The sequence below is a fragment of the Myotis daubentonii genome, chromosome 1, assembly GCF_963259705.1.
Source record: "Myotis daubentonii chromosome 1, mMyoDau2.1, whole genome shotgun sequence".
NCBI classification, from domain to species: Eukaryota; Metazoa; Chordata; class Mammalia; order Chiroptera; family Vespertilionidae; genus Myotis; species Myotis daubentonii.
In genome coordinates this window covers 147,550,225-147,571,094 of record NC_081840.1, presented here as the reverse complement: position 1 = coordinate 147,571,094, position 20,870 = coordinate 147,550,225, and the positions used below count along the sequence as shown (strand labels likewise).

Genomic DNA, 20,870 nt, shown 5'->3' with positions numbered 1-20,870 from the left:
TGCCAGACATTATAGCTCCTTTGCACTATCGTCCTCCAGTCCTCTGAAGTCCTTATATACAGTCCCATTTTACTAGATCAGAGTGTTCAAGTAACTGAGAACCCACGATTAACAGATGGGAGGAGGGGTGAACCAAGGATTTGAAAAGTTAAGTTTAAATTCAAAATGCACACCTAACCTATGAGATTCAGCCTAAGAGACACTAAACAGATCTCTTGGCCAATTTAAAATGCCTGTCAAAATGGTTTTAAGGTCATATCGGAGCAGGCAAGATAAAATAGAAGAATGACGAAGATTGACCAATAAAAGATTACAGGACTTGACACCAGTTATTTCAAGACGTAGCCGCGGGTTAGTAACAATTATCCATCTCTCAGAAAGACAGACAGTTCCCTCCCACCTATTTGCGCTGAGAAACCAAGTCTTTCCTTAAGGGGACGGCCAAGCGTTGAAAGGTTTCAGCGTGGGCTGCCCAGAGCCGGGTCATTACTGTCCACGTATCATCAGCAAGTGCCTCCCAAAAGGAAAAAGAGTCAGTCCCTCCTCCTTCGCCACCTGAATTCAGCCTTGACCTCTCCGGAGTGTCTCTGGGCCACCTATGGTCTAAGCGTCCTTCCAACGCCAGGACCGAGTTACCCGAAATGGTTGCAAATGAATGAGCTGATGCTCAAAGCAAAGAAACCAGCCCCGCGTCCATCCTCAATCCGGCAAAATCAAGAAAGGATGCCCTGGGGTGGCGCGCGTGGGGGCCGGACTGGAACCACGTCTCTGTGGTTCGTCCGCCTCCCCACTCCTCGCGCTTCGCAGGGCGCGGGGCTCCCCACCCCACCCTCCTCCCCGGCCCCTCCGGGCGCTCCTTACCTGCTCCCCGGCCACAGGCTCCGGCGCCCCGCGGAGGATCTGCTGGCGGACGGACCCCGCGGCCGCAGCCACCCACAAGCCGAAGCCGCTAGAAAGTTTGCTCCGCGTCTCGCCCTCTCGCGCCGCGGTCCCGCGAGGGAAGCTGCTCTCCGGGTCCCTCCCACGGCCGCCGCCCCCAGGCCGCTCCCGGCAGCGCTGCAGCGGCGGCGGGGCTCGGGCGGCTCCGTGCGCGGAGGGCGGGGAATCCCCGCCCCGCTGGGCCCGGCGCGGCGCTGGCTGTTTACCGCGGCCGCGGCCCGCTCTCCCCGCCCGCCGCCTTGCGCGCTCCTGACATCATTCATTCTCTCACACCCGCGCCCGCCCCCTCGTTCCCCAACAGTGACTCACCGCGGCCGCGGGCGGCAGTGCCCGCTCCGGCAGAGGCGGCTGGACGCGCCGATCACAGCTCGACAAACCGGTGCGACTTCTTAAGAAGGGAACCCAGGCCGACCCGCCCCTCTCCCAGCCGGGAAAGGTGCAGGGAGGAGGGGCTTGGCTGGAGGAGCCCATTGGCTCTGCGCGCAGAGGCTGAGCGCCCCGCGCGGACCTCCGCGACCAGCCGCTGAGATCCACCCGGGAAAGTTGTTTGTTTAGGTGCCACTCCCGGTAACTTTGAAGGGTGCGGCTGGGAAGGGATCCCCCACCCCCGCACCTCGCCTCATGCAGGAGCTGCTTCCTGACGTGGAGGCGAGTGGGCTCGGGGGCACCGGCGGTCATTCAAAGGGTGTTGCCCGGGCCTGAGTCTCAGAGGTGAGTGTCCAGACCTCGCAGCGTTGCCTGGCAGGATTAGTCATCAGTTCGTCCGGTGGCAACTCTAGGTGCGAGCTGGAAGGGTGCTCCGAGTTAATGAAGCTAATAATACTTTCCCTTCCGTGACTAACCGCCCTGTCATTTGTCCTGCTAATTGATTCACTTCTCGTTAAGGATAAGAAACCGTAACCAAAACAAACAGTGAAAGAGTCTTTCTTTGCTCAACGGGACACTGCACTTCCCCACCTCCCCCCCCCCCCCCCCCCCGCAGCTTTGGGGGCACAAGGCCATCCTGTGTGGTTTCTTTGATGAGCTCAGCAATTATGTTTTTTAAAAAGGCGTGTTGCCTTCTTAAGGCTCTACGTTTCTTGGTTGTTGCTCTTCATACACCTGCTGGGCAGTTTTCAAAGTAAAGGCAGCCTCAGAAATTCTAACTACGACGAATCAGAGGGCATTTTGGCCAAATCTTTATTGAATTTAATTGACAGAAATGTCTTCAGTTCATGTCTACCTGGGGACAGGGTAATTATGTTTAGGATTTACACTGGCTTATGGGTGATTCCGTAGCATCCACAAAAACAATCCCGAGGCATCCCTGGATGCCTCGTGCAGAAGTAATGGGGGCAATCATTTGTCCATGGCAATTGAACACAATGGTAGCAGAATAAAAACATTCGGGGCAGTCCTGAAACAGACAACTGTGAGCTGTTACTAGAGCAGTCTCCCCCAAATGAAAATGCTCCTGAAATTAACCAGAGGTTCCACATCATTGCTGTGGAAAATGCACTCAGTGAAGAACACCAACAACTGATATGTATTTTCCTTGGGTCTATTTTTTCTTTTCAATAGGAGTTTGTTTTTAATTTTACAAAGCCCAGGCATTTTGCCCAGAAGGCAATAGCAAATAGATTGGTTTGCTAGGAGGCAGTCAAAATAAATGGAAATTTGAACCAACAATTCTTACAGACAATCATAGATGTAACCAGAAGCTTGGGTGTCCTGTCTATACCACCGAGGAACTAGATTCGAATGTGCAGCCACAGAAAATTGTGGGTGAACATCCCACATACTTCCTACTTTCTGGCCCAAAATTTGGACATTATGGAAATATGTCTGAATAAGATTTTCTACAGATCTTTAAAAATGATGTTGTGGGCTTTGGGCCTAAGTACATGGATGGAGTTTAAAAAAAGGTCAAAGCCAAACCTGCCGTCCTGTCTGCATTATTGCATTCTATAAATCCTGCAGCTCTCATAGGAAGGTCACTGTTTGTTTGGAAGGCTTTGGGGGTAGTTTTGATTTTGTGGTTACTTTTGGGCCTCAGTTTACATATTGTAAAATAAATAATTAGGTCATTTTATTATACCACTTAAATATCCTCCAATAAATATCCTATCTAATAATAAACATGGTAATTAGCCATACCTCCGCTACACTTCCCATTGGCTAATCAGGGCGATATGCAAATTAACTGCCAACCAAGATGGCGGCCGGCAGCCAGGCAGCTTGAAGCAAACAGGAGGCTTGCTTGCTTCAGTGATGGAGGAAGCCAGTGACGTTCCCCGCCTGCCGCTGCCAGCCTCTGAGCTTGCAGTTTAACACATTGTATGTGGGAAACGTGTTTACACGTTTTACGTATTTATACGTTCTAATATGTTTTTTATAGACTAGCGGTAGAATGCGGGTAACGTATAAATACGTAAACTAAAGTTATCGTAATTTTACTGAACATTGCCATTTGCGCAAAAAATTAGCAAAAATGGCCTGCGCCACCTGTTAGCGCGTGATAAAAACTACCCGCAAACAATGTGTTAAGAAACATTGTTACAAATATAGAAGCTAAACAAAACCCCAGAAACCTGCTTTCAGCCAGCCGGGCTTCAGCCAGCAGGACCGCAACATTGTTTCAATTATAGAACAAACACAGATCCCTGCTTTCAGCCAGCCGGGATCTCAGAGCAGGAGTGAGCAGGACCGCAACAGTGTTACAATTATAGAACCCAAACAAACCAGATACCTGCTTTCGGCAGCCGAGGCCTCACAGCTGGAGCCAAGCCTCAGAGCTAAAGCTGGCCCAGAATTAAAAAAAAGAGAAAAAGGATAGGTTGGGAGCTTCAGTCACCCACCAGCATGAAAACAGCCCTCAGCCCCTCACCCAGACTGGCCAGGCACCCCAGTGGGGACCCCCACCCTGAAGGGTGTGTGACCAGCTGTAAACAGCCATCATCCCCTCACCCGGCTGGCCAGGCACCCCAGTGGGGACCCCCACCCTGATCCAGGACACCCTTCAGGGCAAACCAGCCGGCCCCCACCCGTGCACCAGGCCTCTACCCTATATAGTAAAAGGGTAATATGCCTCCCAGCACCGGGATCAGTGGAGCCGCAAGGCCTCCTGGCACTGGGATCAGCGTGACAGGGGGCAGTGCCCCAACCCCCTGATCGCCCTGCAGCTCTGTGTGTGACAGGGGGTGGGGCCACAACCTCCCTATCGGCACTGCTCTGTTCGTGACAGGGGAAGGCGCCCCAACCCCCTGATCGGCCCTGCTCTGTGTGTGACAGGGCGCGGCACCACCCCCCCCACGGGCCCTGCTCTGTGTGTGATGGGGTAGAGCCATAACTTCCCCATCAGCCCTGCCCTGAGTGTGACAGTGGCGGTACCCCAACCCCCTGATCGGTCCTGCTCTGTGTATGACAGAGGGGAGCTCCTCAACCCCCTGATCTGCCCTGCTCTGTGCGTGACTGGGGGGAGCTCCTCAACCCCCTGATCTGCCCTGCTCTGTGCATGACAGGGGGCAGTGCCCCAACCCCCTGATTGGCCCTGCTCTGTGCATGACGGAGTGGCGCCGCAACCTCCCCATCGACCCTGCCTTGAGTGTGACAGGGGGCGGTGCCCCACCCCCCCAATCGGCCCTACCCTGAGCGTGACTAGGGGTGGCATCGAAACCTCCCGATCCGCCCTGCTCTGTGCATGACAAGGGGCGGTGCCCCAACTCCCCAATCGGCCCTGCTTTGAGCCCTACCAGCGGCTGCACCTAGGGATTGGGCCTGCCCTCTGCCACCTGGGAGCAGGCCTAAGCCAGCAGGTCATTATCTCCCGAGGGGTCCCAGACTGCGAGAGGGCACAGGCTGGGCTGAGGGGCCCCCCCTTCCCCCCCCCCGAGTGCACAAATTTTTGTGCACCAGGCCTCTAGCCTATATATATAAAAGGCTACTATGCTAAGTGTCAGATCATTCGACCGGTCTCTATGATGCACACTGACCACCAGGGGGCAGATGCTTAATGCAAGAGCTGCCGAGCTTTAGTGACTTGGCAGCAGTGGGTCTCAGGTGATGCACCCTGAAACCAGAGAGGAGGGAGCCTGATTCCTCGCAGGGCCCCGTGATTCCACCTTTGGCCATGGGTTATGTTGTTGCTGGGGCACTGTCAGCCCCGAACCTGGTTTACTGCACACTTGTGTTTGCGTTCCACACCCTGTAGGACAGCAACTTTTCAGAGTGCCCTCTCTCACTCCAGGACCCTTCAGGGGATGTTGGAGAGTCGGTTTCGGCCTGATCCCCGCAGGCCAGGCCAAGGGACCTCACCTGCGAGAGGGACCATGCTTACTCCACAGACACCAGGGAGGGACTGCGGGAGGTGGGCTCCAGGCATGTCCAGCCATCTCGTCCAGTCCCTACCCGCCAGCCACCTTCTAATTAATTTCCTTTCAATGTGCACGAATCTGTGTAGCGGGTCACTAGCAAGACTATAATTGTGATTGTGTTGTGTGAAGTTTTTCCATTTTACTCATTATCAACACATGAGAAAGTAATTTATTCATCTTAATTTCTATTTTGAAAAATAGTGACTTTTCCATTGCACAGAGAGAGTTAATTTCTTTCCTTTCCTTTTAACTGCACCTTTTTGTCCTTAAAATGCATCAGAGTTTACTAAGTCCCTGATTAGTCACCTTCCAAAAATAATAATAATGCTGAATGCTCTAAGGGAGAGAAAGGACTATCAGGTGTGTTCTTGTCATTTTTCCCCCCAAATTATTGCATACTGTAAATCAAGTTTTATGGATATTCATTTAGTTTAATAAAACATACTAAGGTAGGAAATATATATATGTATACATATATAATAAGTATACATATGTAAATATATATTATATATATATATGTAAATATATATTATATATATATATATATGGTCTCTATCTCCTTTTATAATAACTCCTATTCTGGATGTACCTAAGTCGTTCACTCAACTAACAAATATTGTGCCCACATTGTTTATCTAAGAATCGCTATGTACATATTCTAAACATATGTCTCAGCAATGGGAAAGTTTTACTTTTTAAAAAATTTTGCATAAGGATTTTATTGCAGCATTATTTATAACTTTCCCAGGGTTCAGCATGATGCCTGGCATGTAATTACTGAGTGAAATAAACACATGATCAAGCCTTAAAGAACAAACCAATGGTGAAGTAACTCCATGTTATAGGACTCTCTGTAGGCAATTTAAAGAAAAGAATAAAATAGTTCCATAAACTCTGACTTAGAAAACTGTCTTTGTTAAATGAAAAATATAAGCAGAAAGAAAACACACACACACACACTCACACATACCATTTTTGTGACACAAACACCACTCCCCTCTGAAAAATACATACCCAAACTATATAGTACATCTTGGCATGAAATATAGAAGGCCAGAGTGTGAGGGGGAAACCTATATTTCGTGACTATTTTTCAATGAGCCTGCACAGTAATTAAAAACAACCACCCAAGCTATAATGGAACTTAGAAGGTAGCAAAACTATGAGTACATGCCATAGGTGCGCTTACTGTCTAGTTGGAGAGACAAAACCCAGAACAACTAGAGATTAAGGCTGCTCACCTTGTGGGTTTGGGCTTCAGATATTCACCCTGTGCCAGGCCCATCCGATGAGCCAAGATATACCATTTAGTGAGTACTTAGTGTATGCCAGGGACTATGCCAATTGATTTCCACTATATTATCTCATTTAATCCTTTCAGTGACCTTCTGAGGTAGGTACTCATAATGCCCTCCTCTACACATGAGATAACCAAAGATAAGAGATTGCCAATTTCCTGAGATCACACTCAAGTAAGTGGCATCGTCAGGGCATATAATCAGGACTTTCTGGTCCCAGAGTTCATACTTTTGACCATCATTCCCTAAATTGTATCACCTACACTGATGTAATAATAATATTACTTTTTCAGTTTAAAAAACTTTTACTATTTATTAAAAAGATAAGGTAATAGTACCATGTTGTAGAGCAATTGGAAAATAAGGAGGGGGGAACCACTGTTAACATTTTGTTGTCTGATCTGCATTCTTTAGATTTCTACTGGTTAACACAATTTCAATATCATACATATGATTCTTATTCTGATTTTTAAAATTCTTTTATTGATTTATTTATGGGGGAGGGGAGAGATAGAAACAGAGAGACATTGATTTGTTGTTTCACTTATTTGTGCATGCATTGGTTGCTTCTTATGCATGCCCTGACTGGGGATTGAACCTACAACCTTGGTATATTGGGATGACACTCTAACCAACTGAGCTACCCATCCAGGGCTTCTAATTTTTTTAAAAAATTAACAGAATAGCATGTGCTCTTTCCTCACCATTATTATATCAGTGGCTATATTATTATTATTATGGTGTGCCAAAAAAAGTATGTGCTTGTGCATCTGTGTGTAATTGAACATAATCTGAAATCTGGTAGCCCAATTATTAACTTGGGAGCAGTTTAGTATAATATTTTTACATTTTATTAATGAAAACTCTTGGACAATCTTTTTCATAGTTAGTACTACTATACTATGTATACAGATGTTCTAATTAAATAAAAAGTGTTGGGGGTATTCAGGAAAGTAAACAAAAGGCACTATATGACACATTTTATTATTATTATTGCCCATACTTCTGGACTAGAGCAAGATGGGAGGGTGCGGGGAGAGTAACAGGTAGCTTTGCAGCAGTCCAAGATGGCAGTGGCCTAGGTTAGGAGAGTGGTGATGGGAATGTAAGAAGCAGAGTGGATGGATTTCAAGTATAATGGACAGCATTTGAAGATCAATTGGATATGGGGATAAAGCCACAATAATTCCTACTTTTCTTGTTTCTTACTTGAGCACTTGGGTGGATGGTGGTGCCTTTTACCAAGCAATACAGGGAATGCCAAGATAGAAATAGGTTTGTGGAGGAAGATGATGAGTTTTAAACATGATGTGTTTGACACATGTGATGAATAAATGGAGATGCCAAGTGGACAGCTGATGGTATTAGCCTGGAACTCAGAAAAGAGGCATGAACTAGTGTTATACATTTGAGAATAATCAATATGTAGGTGACAAGGAAGCCATAAAAAAATGAGAAGGCTACAGAGAGAGAAGAGGAGAGGTCCAAGAGAGAGCCCAACATCATAGGTTTGGTAAAGAAGAATGCTGAAGATATGAAAATACATAACTAGAGAGAGAGGAAGAAAATCAGGAGAACGTAGTGTCAAGGAAACCAAGAAAAGGGAGTTAGAAAAATGGAATGGCCATTTCTATCAAATCCTCCTGAGAGAGCAAGTAAAATAATGACTGAAAAAGTCCATTGGATTTGGTGACACGGAGGCCTTCATTGACCTTAACCAGAGGGTGTTTGGCTATGCTATGGTGGAGCAGAATCCTGATGGAATGGGCCATGGGAGAGCTCAGCAGGGGGCCAGTGAATTGGCTTCTGGAAGTGCAGACCTATAAGGGGTGCTAAAGTAATACCAGAATAAGTTCACAAAATACAATTTGGGTTGGTGGGAAATAGGAGTGAGTGCTAATGGGCACAGGGTACTGTAGTGATAAAATTGTTCTACAACTGATTGAACGCTGATGGGAAGGAATCACTAAAGAAGATGAAGAGAGAGACAATGGGGAGGATAAAGAATAGTCATGGTTCAGGAGAAGTCAGGAGGAGATGGTACCCAGAACACAGATGGGGGGAAAAAATGGCCAGAGAGAGGAGAAGGAACAGCTCCTCCAAAAAAACAAGAGGGAAGACGAGAACAAGAGAAGCATGGCAGTGAGGCAGTTATGTTTATAGACTGCTGGCGTAATGTTGAATCATTCCTTCTGACGCTTCCATTTGCCTGTGAGTTACAAGTGCGTTACTTTCCTATTGCTGCTATAACAAATGATCAAAAACGTACTAATTGAAAACAACACAAATGCATTACCTCACAGTTCTGCAGGTCAGAAGCCCTACAGACTTCTTAGTTTTGGGTTTCACAAGGCTGACATCAGGGTGTAGCCTAGTGAGGCTCTTATCAGCAGGTTCTAGCAAACTTCCAAACTCATTCAGGTTCTGCAGAATCTACTTCCCTCCAGTGGCAGATCCAAGGCCTCTATTTCCCTGCTGGCTATCAGCTGTGGGCCACCCTTAGCAGAGAGGCATCTGTCCCAGAGCCAGCAACAGTGTGTTGAATCCTTCTCATATGAAATCTGTCTGACTTCCTCTGCCTCATATCTGCCTCAGCTGGAGAAACGTGTCTGTTTTCAAACACTCATGTGACTAAATTGGGCCCACCTGGGTAATCCGAACCGCTCTTTCTATATTAAGGTTCATAATCTTAATTTCATCTGCAAAGTCCTTTTGTAATGTAACGTATTCACAGGTTCCAGGGATTAGGGTGTGGATGTCTTTGGGGGCCCATTTTGCTGACCACAAGGGGATATTATCCACTGAGAATAAAGGTGGGAGTTTTTAGAAAGAATGGAAGCTGTTTGAAGTCACCACCTGAAGATTAAGAACATGAACTGACTAAAGAAACTTCATAAATCTGACAGATGGCATTGAAGTCTTAATTGACTTCAGGACCACAGTGGTACCTAGAGTGTCTTTCTCCAGCAGCACTCAGCCACTTGGGCATGGCACAGGGAATGAAGGTGGTGGATGGGATACTTAGGCAAAGGAGGGAGTAACTCTGGAATAGCGTCAATAAAGCAATGGACTTGGGAATAAAAGATGGTCAGAGAGAGAAGAAAAGAGAGAATGGAGCCAATGGATCAAAGAAGAGTAAAAAGACCAATGGCCTAGAGACTGAGGTATACTAGGTGGGAGAGTTTGGAAGCATAAGAGATTGGGTGGTAAACTATGTGTCTGAACAGTCTGGGCCAATGGCAGGGTCTTGGAGTGTGGCTGTGAGTGGATGAGTGAAGTGGGAGGAAGGAAGAGAATAGAAAGACATCACTTCAGAGTTCAGCACATTAAAAGAGCAATTCTCAGGGATTCTGAAGTTGCCAGAATGATGGCCAGACCAGAGGGAGAGAAGACTGTAAATCAGGTGTCAAACTATAATACGTTGGGATGAGGAGAGGAAGACAATGGTATAGACGACGTGAAGGCCTCGAAGGAGTGGGCCGTTTCCCTAAAGCCAGGCATCACCTCAGTTCAGAAGTCTAGAAATCAAAGGGACACAGATTTTACCTTTTACTTCCAAGGTGCAGGGTGTGAGAAGATAAGTAGACACCCTCAAGAGGCCGCAGAGAAAATATGTTCCCAGATTTCAATTAAGACCAAAAAAAGGGGTGGGGATGGGGAGGATATTCCAAGAAATGACTGAACATATTGGAGAGTTTGTGATCATAAAGTAGAGATTTTAGAGGATACATGAGAAGGGTTAGGGAGCAATAGGTAGAGTCAGGGAAATCAGGGAAAATAAATCACAGAATATTATGGAAATAAATGTATAGAGATGGAATAGGCATGTGAGTGGTGGTGGTGGTGGGAGCGGGGGCGGGTTCTTCCTAACCCGACCCCTTACCATTTCTGGATCTGACAACCTGACCCTTTGCTAAAGCTGGGTAATAGAAAGTGGTCTTGTGTAAGGCTGGAGTGGAGACATACATTTTTAGTGTAATAAAGTTCAGGAGATGTGTCAAGAGGAGGTTAATCTTAGAGGAAATGGTCTCATTTTTTATTAGCTGTTCCACTCAGAGCCAAACAACTATGAGGATTTCTGCTCCTCCCCCTTTCCTTCCTCAGGATCCAAAAAATACTAACCTCTACTGATCAAGAGAGGAAATCACGGCCTGATAGGATAGTACTCAGCTGTGGTGGAGTGGAGTTGGAAAGGGGGTAAACTGACTGGGCTGGAGAGAGCAGTACCAAATATCCATCACTCGGGGGAATCTGGTGGGTTGAAATATAATTGAACCAGAAGCAAGGGCTGCTTTAACCTCTGGGGTTCGGTGTATATGCTTGACTGGCTAGGTGACATTATTTTTACTGTATGACCCTCACTTCCACCATAAAGGGTTGTGTTGGGTCCATATGAGAAATGGCAGATACAGTCCTGAGAGTTCCCTGGAGAGCAGTGGGAACAAGCAACTTGGAAAATTCATCAGCAGCAAAAAGGAGGCCTACATGACAACACTGATATAATTTCTATACAGAGTAGCCTGGAGCAGCATTGCCCAAACTTGCCAGTTTCGTAAGAATCATCATCATGTGAGGCTCACATGAATCTAGGGGAGGAACTCCAGATACAACTTAAATGACTGAGATTATTCTTATGTTGAGAAAATTTTGGAAAAGCCAATGATTCTCTACTTTAAAAAATATAAATATAGTTAAGCAAATTACAGCCTTCCTAAAGAAATACAGTATTAGCCATAATTTTCAATCAAGGACCATGACATCTTGGAAGGGGCTATCAGAATTTCAAGGCAGGATAGAGGCAACTTAGGTAACTTAAAACAGCTTCCCCAGAGAGACTAAGGATCCTTCTCACTCCCAACCTCCCTTCTTCTTTGATAGTCACTGGTCTCATGTGGAATTTAGTCTAGAGAAATAGAATTCACTAGTGAGCTTAAGAGTTATGCCCTGATGTTTCAAGTGTTCTGTGACTGTAATACTTGTGAGTTGGTCTCTAGGCCAGTCATCTTGCCATTCTAGCGCAGTTGAATGTTAAGCCCACCAAACAAACTAGAGGCCAGAGTTCACAGACTGGTGTCTACACCAGGAAAGTGACTCCCCGTAAGACATATCTGTTCAGTCTGCTAGTGTCCCAGGCTGTACTCACTTTCTTCATTGGCCTCCTCTCTAATTGTTTCCTCTGGTTCATTCCAATTCCAATGTGCACACACACACATCCTCCATCACACAATGTATTAGGGCACTGTAGGTGATTATATCACCTTACTCAAACTGGCCCTTCTTAAAAGGATGGGGCTTGAATTGAAAATTAAAACAGGCTATTTTTTCTCATTTAAAATGTGAAGAAGGATGATATTGTAGCAGACATGCTCACTTTATGCAGCCCTGACTTTTTAGCCATTAGTTCAAACTAAAACATCTAACAAGAAAGGTACAAAGTCTGCCTGGTGATCCACGCTGTTTTTATAATGAAATGAAGGTAATAATTGTACAGTGTTGTGCTTTCTATATGAAAGTATCCAGTTAACAGCATCAAACATGTAATAAATATTACAGCAATCATCTCTACAGCTTCCTGGTAGTTAAATATAGTCAGGGATGAAGAGACATGGGAGATAAGTAATAATAGACAAAAACCTTTGACTTCTCAGTTTCTTTAACCCTTCTCATCTTTGGTGTGGCCATTATATAGCCAATCTACCAGTGGCCATTATATAGCCAATCTACCAATTCAACATAAATCACTCCTTGCTTTTATACTAATGTTGTTACTGAAAAGAATCCAGAGCACTTTCATATATCATTAACTCATTAATATTTTTACAACTTCCTCTTAAGTTAAATTTAAATGACTCCTTAGTCTGCATTCAGTATTTAATATCAAATGTATTAAGATTCAGCAGAAAGTGTTTGCCTATAATAATTTTTTAAACCATTTTCTATTTTCTTTTGTGCTTTTAAAATTCATTGTCTTCTACATAACTTCTTGATATCACCCCCCAACATGCACTCACCCAACCTGACATTCTTCATTCTCTTGCCCTTGACCTTTTTTATCCAGTTATAATAAACTAGAGGCCTAATGCATGAATTCATGCATGGGTGGGGTCCCTCGGCCTGGCCGGTGGTTGGGTCTGATTGGGGCTGTCTCACCGAGTTCAGGGGGAAGGACCGTGGGAAATTGGCCAGCCTTGGAACATTGGCTGTGGGAGTGCACTGACCACCAGGGGGCAGCTTCTGTGTTGAGCACCTGCCCCTTGGTGGTCAGTGCGCATCAAGTGACTGGTTGTAATGGCTGCTTAGGCTTTTATATATATAGACTAGAGGCCAGGTGCACAAAATTTGTGCACTCAGGGGTGTCTATGTTGGCAATCAGACATCCTTAGTGCTGCTGCAGAGATGGGAGAGGCTCCTACCACTGCTGCTGCACTCGCCAGTCATGAACCGGGCTTCTGGCTGACCAGTGCTCTCCCTGTGGGAGTGCACTGACCACCAGGGGGCAGCTCCTGCATTGAGTGTCTGCTCCCTGGTGGTCAGTGCACGTCATAGCGACCGGTCGTTCTGCCGTTTGGTCAATTTGCATACTAGCCTTTTATTATATAGGACTAAAGGCCCAGTGCATGGAATTTGTGCACTGGGGGGGATTGTCCCTCAGACCAGCCTGCACCCTCTCCAATCTTTGACCTCTTGGGGGATGTCCGACTGCCAGTTTAGGCCTGGGACTGCTGGCTCCCAATTGCTCGCCTGCCTGCCTTCCTGATTGCCACTAACCGCTTCTGCCTGCCAGCCTGATCACCCCCTAACCACTCCCCTGCCAGCCTGATCGACACCTAACTGCTCCCCTGCCAGTCCAATTGCCCCCAGCTGCCCTCCCTTGCAGGCCTGGTTCCCCCCAACTGCCCTCCCTCCCTTGCAGGCCTGGTCGCCCACAACTGCCCTCCCCTGCTGGCCTGGTCACACCTAACTGCCCACCCCTGCTGGCCATCTGTGGTGGCCATCTTGTGACCACATGGAGGCGGCCATCTTTGACAACATGGGGGCGGCCATCTTGTGTGAGGTAGTGATGGTCAATTTGCATATTACCTCTTTATTATATAGGATGGTCTTTAGCTGAATACCTCCCACCCACAATCGGGGCTGGGGAGGGATGCAGGATGTTAGTCAGCTGGGGAAAGGCTACAGGAGGGCTCCTGGGATGTCTGGCCCATCTCATTCAGTCCCAATCGCCCCGACCCCAGCAGCAAGCTAACTTACTGGTCAGAGCATCTGCCCCTTGGTGGTCAGTGCATATCTTAGCGACTGGTTGACCAGTTGACTGTCTGCCCCCTGGTGATCAGTGTCTGTCATAGTGAGTGGTTGAGTGGCCTTAGCATATCATTAGCATATTACACTTTGATTGGTTAAATGGACGACTGGACAACAGGACACTTAGCATATTAGGTTTTTATTATATAGGATTAATCTTGTCCTTTTAACCATCTCTTCCTCTGGTATGGTTTCATTTGTTATATTTACTTTTCTTCTAATTACAGTTGAAGGAAAGAATTTATCTTATGTTTATTGTATACATTCTAAGTTTCTCCACTGATCAACGTGGTGCTAAATGAATTTGATTAATTGTCCTTTTCACCCATATTGAGTCCATCTATCCCTTAAACTTTCTCAAGTGCTACCTATTTTGTGCTGAATTTTATAAGGGAGACAAAGATGTAGCTTATAGCTCTGACTTCAAAATATTGTTAGTACAGTCTAAAAATATAATAAAGGCATTATAATTACACTCTTATAATGTGATCATATTTTGCCTAGAATTAACTTAAAACATAATGTACTTATTTTACATTTATTTACAAAGGTTTTCAGTCCAACTAATGGACAATATTCCAATCTGCTTAGAAGCCACATTAATTGTGTCTATCAGTGTCAACAGGCTGGCTTCTTCCCACTGCCCCTTCATCCCTAGGATAACACCCTTTGAAACACCTAGATAATGTAAGTTGTAGATCACTAAATAAATGGAACAAGTTAAGAGGAAAAATCTACACTAATAAAATAGAAACATGCAAATTAACCATCACTCCACCACTTTGCTACACCCACCAGCCCATCAGAGCGACTATGCAAATTAACTCAACAAAGATGGCGGTCAATTTGCATATGCAGGCACGGAGCGAAGACTGAAGATGACTGAAGATGGCAGCAGCCATGGAGCTGGAGCAAGCAGGAGGCTTGGGTTGTTCCCGGCAACAGAGGAAGCCAAGCTTTCCACCAGCCCTGGAGTCCCCTCAGGAGGGGTTGGGGGCCTGGGCTCCACTCAAGGAGCTGGGGGAAAAAAAGGAGGGGCTGGGAGTAGCTGGAGCGGAGAAGCCAAGCCTCACTGCTGTGGCCAGACCAAAGGCCTGGGTCCTGGGTGCCAGAGGAAAACCGGTGCCAGCAGCCAGGGGAAGGAAGGCCTATTGTGTGAATCTTCATGCAATGGGCCACTAGTAGAATAATAATAGTCATTCTTTTTACCAAAATGCTGGACCATAAGCATATGGCTATTCATTTACTCATATAGATAGGGTTGTAGCAAGAAAAAGATGGCAAACCCAGGGTGTGTGTGTGTGTGTGTGTGTGTGTGTGTGTTTTGTTGTTGTTTTTAAGATCTAATTGGTTTTCTTAAGCGATTCATGAATTGGACAGCATGCCATCTACAACTAGAAGGATGCTCCCTCAGAGTTTAACTAAAAAGAATTTAATGAAGGGACTATTTATAAAGAGTCTAGACCAGCCGTGGGCAAACTACAGCCCGTGGGCCGGATCCGGCCCGTTTGAAATGAATAAAACTATTGAAAAAAAGACCGTACCCTTTTATGTAATGATGTTTACTTTGAATTTATATTAGTTCACACAAACACTCCATCCATGCTTTTGTTCCGGCCCTCCGATCCAGTTTAAGAACCCATTGTGGCCCTCGAGTCAAAAAGTTTGCCCACCCCTGGGCTAGTACAAAGATACAACAAGAATGGTGAATAGCATGCAATGATGGGATAACTATCAAATAACACACACAAACACACACACACACAGACACACACACAGACACACACAGAGACACACACACACACACGAATGGTGAAACACCCAGGGGTACTGGGAACTCATTTCTACCTCTAGGCCTAAAGGGGAAAGGGAAAAAAGAAAGATGTTTCCAGGGCCAGATGGGAGCTAGCACTGTGGAAAAGAGGCTGCCAGAAAGGAGCCCTGGCCTCAGGTGGAGGAATGCAGCACGAGGGGCGAGAGTGAGAAGAACAATGATTCTGGCCTCTCTCCTCCTGCCCTCAGGTTTCCTGCTGACGACTGACCCTAACTCAAAGCTGATGGGGAAGGAAGCCCAGATGATAGCGGAGGTAACGATTCAGTGTCCTACAGAACAGGGCTGAGTAGGGTCAGAATGGGCCTAGAATGGCAAATGGAGAACAACCATCCCATCCCCGGAGTGTTGGGAGTCCATTACAGGTGGGTTTATGGAAAGGTATTTCTAAGGCAGTGAACTCCAGCATCTTCAGCTCGGTTGGAAATAATGATAAAAAGACAAATTGAAGAGACCAGTGACCTCAAAATTTAGCTTAACTAGTCACTCTCTCAAACCCCCTCCAAACTACTACACAGCTTAAATGTAGCCATGTTGTTAACATTCATTCCCTCTTATTTTGGTGGGAAAAAATGCTCTTTTTGTCAGGCCAAACCTCACCTTTTAGTAAGTGCCCACTATGAGAAAAAGAGAAGTCAACATGAAGGGAAGGGAAGCAGATATGAGGTTTGCCCTGGACAAGTCCCAAGTTAAACCACACACAGGACAAAAACCACCCTAAGGTTTGTAATGCAAACACTCTCTAAATGGCCTCTCCTCAGAAAAATCAGATGATCCAAGCCTAGGATCTTATTTAGAATTAATTAATGAAAACATTGTAGGGGATAAATACACAAAACGATCCTTGAGAATTACAATTTACCAGCTGCTTAGTCAGTTAAGACTCTGGGGCCCTTTGCATGTAGCAAATGACCTTCTCTGGCCACCTCATCTCACCATGGATCCCAAGCATTGCCAATTGATGGCAGAGTTTCCTTAAACAATTGGGCCTTCATAAAGCAGACAGTGAAAGGAAAGTAGCCTGCTTTTCTTACTCCACCTACTTCCTGGCTGCCAAATGGCACATTACCTCGAACAAACTGTGATTATTTTAAATAAAGACGCCCCATGATCAATAAACTCTGCTATAGAACGGATGAGGACAGAGAAGTAAACACTGCATTTGTCATTGAGGTCTCTGGTGTCCTTAGCCAGAGCAGTTTTGGTGGAGCAGAGCTTCCCACCTGGTGAGCCATGAGTGATTGCAGGTGAGCTGAAGAATAAGCCCCTTAAGTTCCTGACATGTCAGGAGGGAGCAGGGGTGGGCAAACTTTCTGACTGGAGGGCCACAATGGGTTCTTAAACTGGACCGGAGGGCCGGAACAAAAGCATGGATGGAGTGTTTGTGTGAATTAATATAAATTCAAAGTAAACATCCTATCTAATAAAACAGAAACATGGTAATTGACGTACGACCGCTACCCTTTTCATTGGCTAATCAGCGAGATATGCAAATTAGTAGACAGCCAAGATGGCGGCTAATTTGCATATGTCAGCCCCAAGCCTCAGACTGAGGCTTTAGGCTGGGGCCTGGGCTGAGCCATCCAGCAATCATTGATGGCGGCAGCGGAGGGGAACCAGGCGGAGCCAGCCAGCTATGCTTGATGGCAGCAGCGGCAGGAAGCTGGGGGTGCTCGGGTCCAAGCCTAAAGCCTCCGCCAGAGGCTTTAGGCTTGGGCCGGTCCAGCCAGCCAGGGATCCTTGATGGCAGTTGCAGCGGGGAACCGGGGCGGAGCCAGCCAGCAATCAGTGGCGGCGGGTTGCTGGGGGTGCCCCAGTCCAGGCCTAAAGCCTTGGCCAGAGGCTTTAGGCTTGGGCTGGGGAGGAGCCAGCCAGCGATTGTTGATGGCGGCGGCTGCAGGGAGCTGGGGGTGCCCCGGCCCAGGCCTAAACCCTCAGCCTGAGGCGTTAGGCCTGGGTCAGGGAGGAGCCAGCCAGAGATCGTTGATGGTGGGGAGCACGGGGGTCCGACCCAGGCCTAATGCCTCAGCCAGAGGCTTTAGGCTTGGACTGGGGCGGAGCCAGCCAGGGATCGGTGGGGGCGGGGAGCTGGGGGTGCCCCAGTCCAGGCCTAAAGCCTTGGCCAGAGGCTTTAGGCTTGGGCCAGGGAGGAGCCAGCCAGCGATTGTTGATGGCGGGGAGCATAGGGAGGGTCCGGCCCAGGCCTAACACCTCAGCCAGAGGCTTTAGGCTTGGACTGGGGCGGAGCCAGCCAGCAATAGTTTATGGCGGCTTTGGCGGGGAACGGGGCGGAGCCAGCCAGCGATCAGTGGGGGCGGGGAGCTGGTGGTGCCCAGGTCCAGGCCTAACACCTCAGCCTGAGGCATTAGGCCTGGGCCAGGGAGGAGCCAGCCAGCGATCATTGAGCCAGCGATCATTGATGGCGGCCTAGGCCTAACACCTCAGCCTGAGGCTTTAAGCTTGGGCCAAGGAGGAGCCAGCCAGCGATCGTTGATGGTGGCAGCGGCGGGGAGCTGGGGGTGACCCGGCCCAGGGCTAATAACTCTCCAGAGGCTTTAGGCCCGGCAGGGGCCATACTGGCAATTGGTGTGAACTACAGAGGAAACACCTTTTCTGACTGCTGATTGGCTAAGCTCCCTGTGGTCACTGGTAATATTCTTAGTAAGTTCGGTAATGAGAGTCCAAATAGGTGATCTAGGGTTTTTTACCACACTCCTGGAGAAAAAAAGGAAGGTCTGCTGTTGGAGGGTTAAGAAATGTCATATCCTGCCCTAGCTGGTTTGGCTCAGTGGGTAATACCTCGGCCTGCCCAACACAGATTCTGGGTTCAATTCTGACCAAGGGCATGTACCTAGGTTGCAGGTTCCTCCCTGGCCCGGGCCCAGGTCAGGGCTCATGCAGGAGGCAGGCAATCAGAGTGTTCCTCTCACTTTGATGTTTCTCTCTGTCTTTCCCTTTCCCCTCCACATTCTCTAAAAATCAATGGAAACATATCCTCAGGTGAGGAGAAGGAAGGAAGAAGGAAGGAAGGAAGGAAGGAAGGAAGGAAGGAAGGAAGGAAGGAAGGAAGGAAGGAAGGAAGGAAGGAAGGAAGATGGAAGGATGGATGGATGGATTTTTTCATGGTAAAGGGACTGGCGTCCGTGTTGATGAAAACATCTTGGTGGCTGCCCTGACTGGCAGTGGCTGCAACAGTGCGGTGATGGGGCTGCGGCCTTCCCTGATCAGCCTGGTTGACTCCCACAAAGGGAGGCCAGACTGTGGCTTAGGCCCACTCCCCAAGGGGAGCAGGGAGCAGGTAGTAGGACATCCCCTAGGGCTCCCAGTATGTGATAGGGGGCAAGCTGGGCTGAGGGACCGCCCCCCCCCCCCCCCAGTGCACAAATTTTTGTGCACCGGGCCTCTAGTCATTACATAAAAGGGTATGGTCTTTTTTCTTTCTTTTTTTTTTTTTTTTAGTTTTTTTTTTTTTTTTTTTTGTAGTTTCCCATGGCTGGGTTAGAATGACCTTGATTGCTGTCCACAGGCTGCCAAATAAATATAAGAATTTTCTCTCGTTGCCACAGCATAGAAAATTTGGAAAGCACAGCTGTAGAGTGATAGCAATGGAAGTTAAATCGAAATTCAGAAGGACTATGTGGAGAAATGGAGGTGGAGGCTGCAAGTGTAGAGAATTATTTTAAAACAGTGGTTCTCAACATTCCTAATGCTGCAACCCTTTAATACAGTTCCTCATGTTGTGGTGACCCCCAATTTCATTGTTACAAATTTAACATAATTAAAGCATAGTGATTAATCACAAAAACAATATGTAATTATATATGTGTTTTCCGATGGTCTTAGGCGACCCCAGTGAAAGGGTCGTTCGACTCCCAAAGGGTCGCGACCCACAGGTTGAGAACTGCTGTTTTAAGATACATGTCAGTGAAAGAAAGGAGACAGAAAATAGACAATTCTAAGCAGGTTTAGTAGGCAGATGCTTGAGCACATTTATAGAGAGTAGAAGAGGATCTCACCATAAAGAGAAATGAAAGATATAAGGGAGAGAATAGATATTTAATGATAAGGTGGAAAGAAGGAGTGCTAAGGTTGTTCACTACTGTGACTACTATTTTCTTTGTTAACTTAGAGGTTGAGTTATCAGCTAAGAGTGAGAGAGGCAGGATCTTGATAGAGAGTATTAAGAGAGGGAAAAACTCTGCTATCAGGAATATCTGATATCAGAAATGAGAAAGGAAGCTGGCAAAAGATAAGTAACACTGTGCCAATGATGAGAGCCAAGCTGAGAATGAAGCTCATAAATTTATAATGAAACCAATCAGCAGAGTTCTATCTAATACAGCTGTGCTAGGACCTCTGGGTGCTTGAGTAGAGACAGTGGTTAGATGGTTTCATCTAGAACAGTGGTTCTCCACCTTGGCTGCACATTAGAATCACCTGGGAATCTTTTTAAAATCCTGATTTCTGGGCCTCATCCTCCGGAAATTCTGTTTCTTCATTACTAATGTTGTGGCCTCACCCCATCACAAAGAAACAGAATTTCTGGAGGATGAGGCCCAGAAATCAGGATTTTAAAAAGATTCCCAGGTGATTCTAATGGGCAGCCAAGGTTGAGAACCACTGACCTAGAAGCAAGACCTGGAAGAGCAAATATAGTAGAAGGATTGTCTGACAAGAGAATTGAGAGAGCTGGTAATAAGACGAGGGATAGGATTTGCATTCGTTCTAATATGAGCTTTTGTTCATTTCTATATCTTGTTCACTTCTGTATCTCCAGTGTCTGGAGCATTCATCCTTAACCTTATCTGTGGATTAGAATCACCTGGAGAGCTTCTGAAATTCCTGATGCCTAAAATGCACTGTAAACCAATTAAATTGGAATCTCTGTGTGGGTACCAGGCACAGTATTTTTTAAAGGCCCCTGGCCCTGGCCAGTGTGGCTCAGTTCTTTGAGCATCATTCCACATACCCACCACCATTTGCTTTCCAGTCAGGGCACATGCCAGGGTTGTGGGCTCCAGTAGGGGACGTGTAGGAGGCAGCTGATTCATGTTTCTCTCTCTCTCCCTCTTCTTTTCTCTATCACTCAAAAAATCAATAAAACATTAACAAATAATAAAATTATTAAAAATTATTTAAACAATAATA

General features: G+C 46.7%; 1 protein-coding gene and 1 long non-coding RNA gene across 9 annotated transcripts in view; one reads left to right on the top strand and one right to left on the bottom strand.

Moving 5' to 3' along the window:
* SGMS2 (sphingomyelin synthase 2) overlaps positions 1–1,385 on the bottom strand; it is a 93,439-nt gene extending 92,054 nt beyond the window's left edge. For 5 of the 8 annotated variants that reach the window (XM_059661894.1, XM_059661887.1, XM_059661897.1 and 2 more), the window contains exon 1: positions 862–1,068. The gene's annotated coding sequence lies outside the window, so the exon portion shown is untranslated. Of the gene's footprint in view, positions 1–861; positions 1,069–1,248 lie in introns of those variants that run through there. The other 3 variants (XM_059661904.1, XM_059661873.1, XM_059661911.1) reach the window with 2 other exon arrangements.
* Positions 1,386–1,537: 152 nt separating this feature from the next.
* On the top strand, positions 1,538–20,810 carry LOC132214574 (uncharacterized). The gene is made up of 3 exons (XR_009448318.1): positions 1,538–1,650; positions 15,914–16,087; positions 20,500–20,810. It is a non-coding gene; the product is annotated as an uncharacterized LOC132214574 (long non-coding RNA).
* The last annotated feature ends 60 nt before the right edge of the window (positions 20,811–20,870 follow it).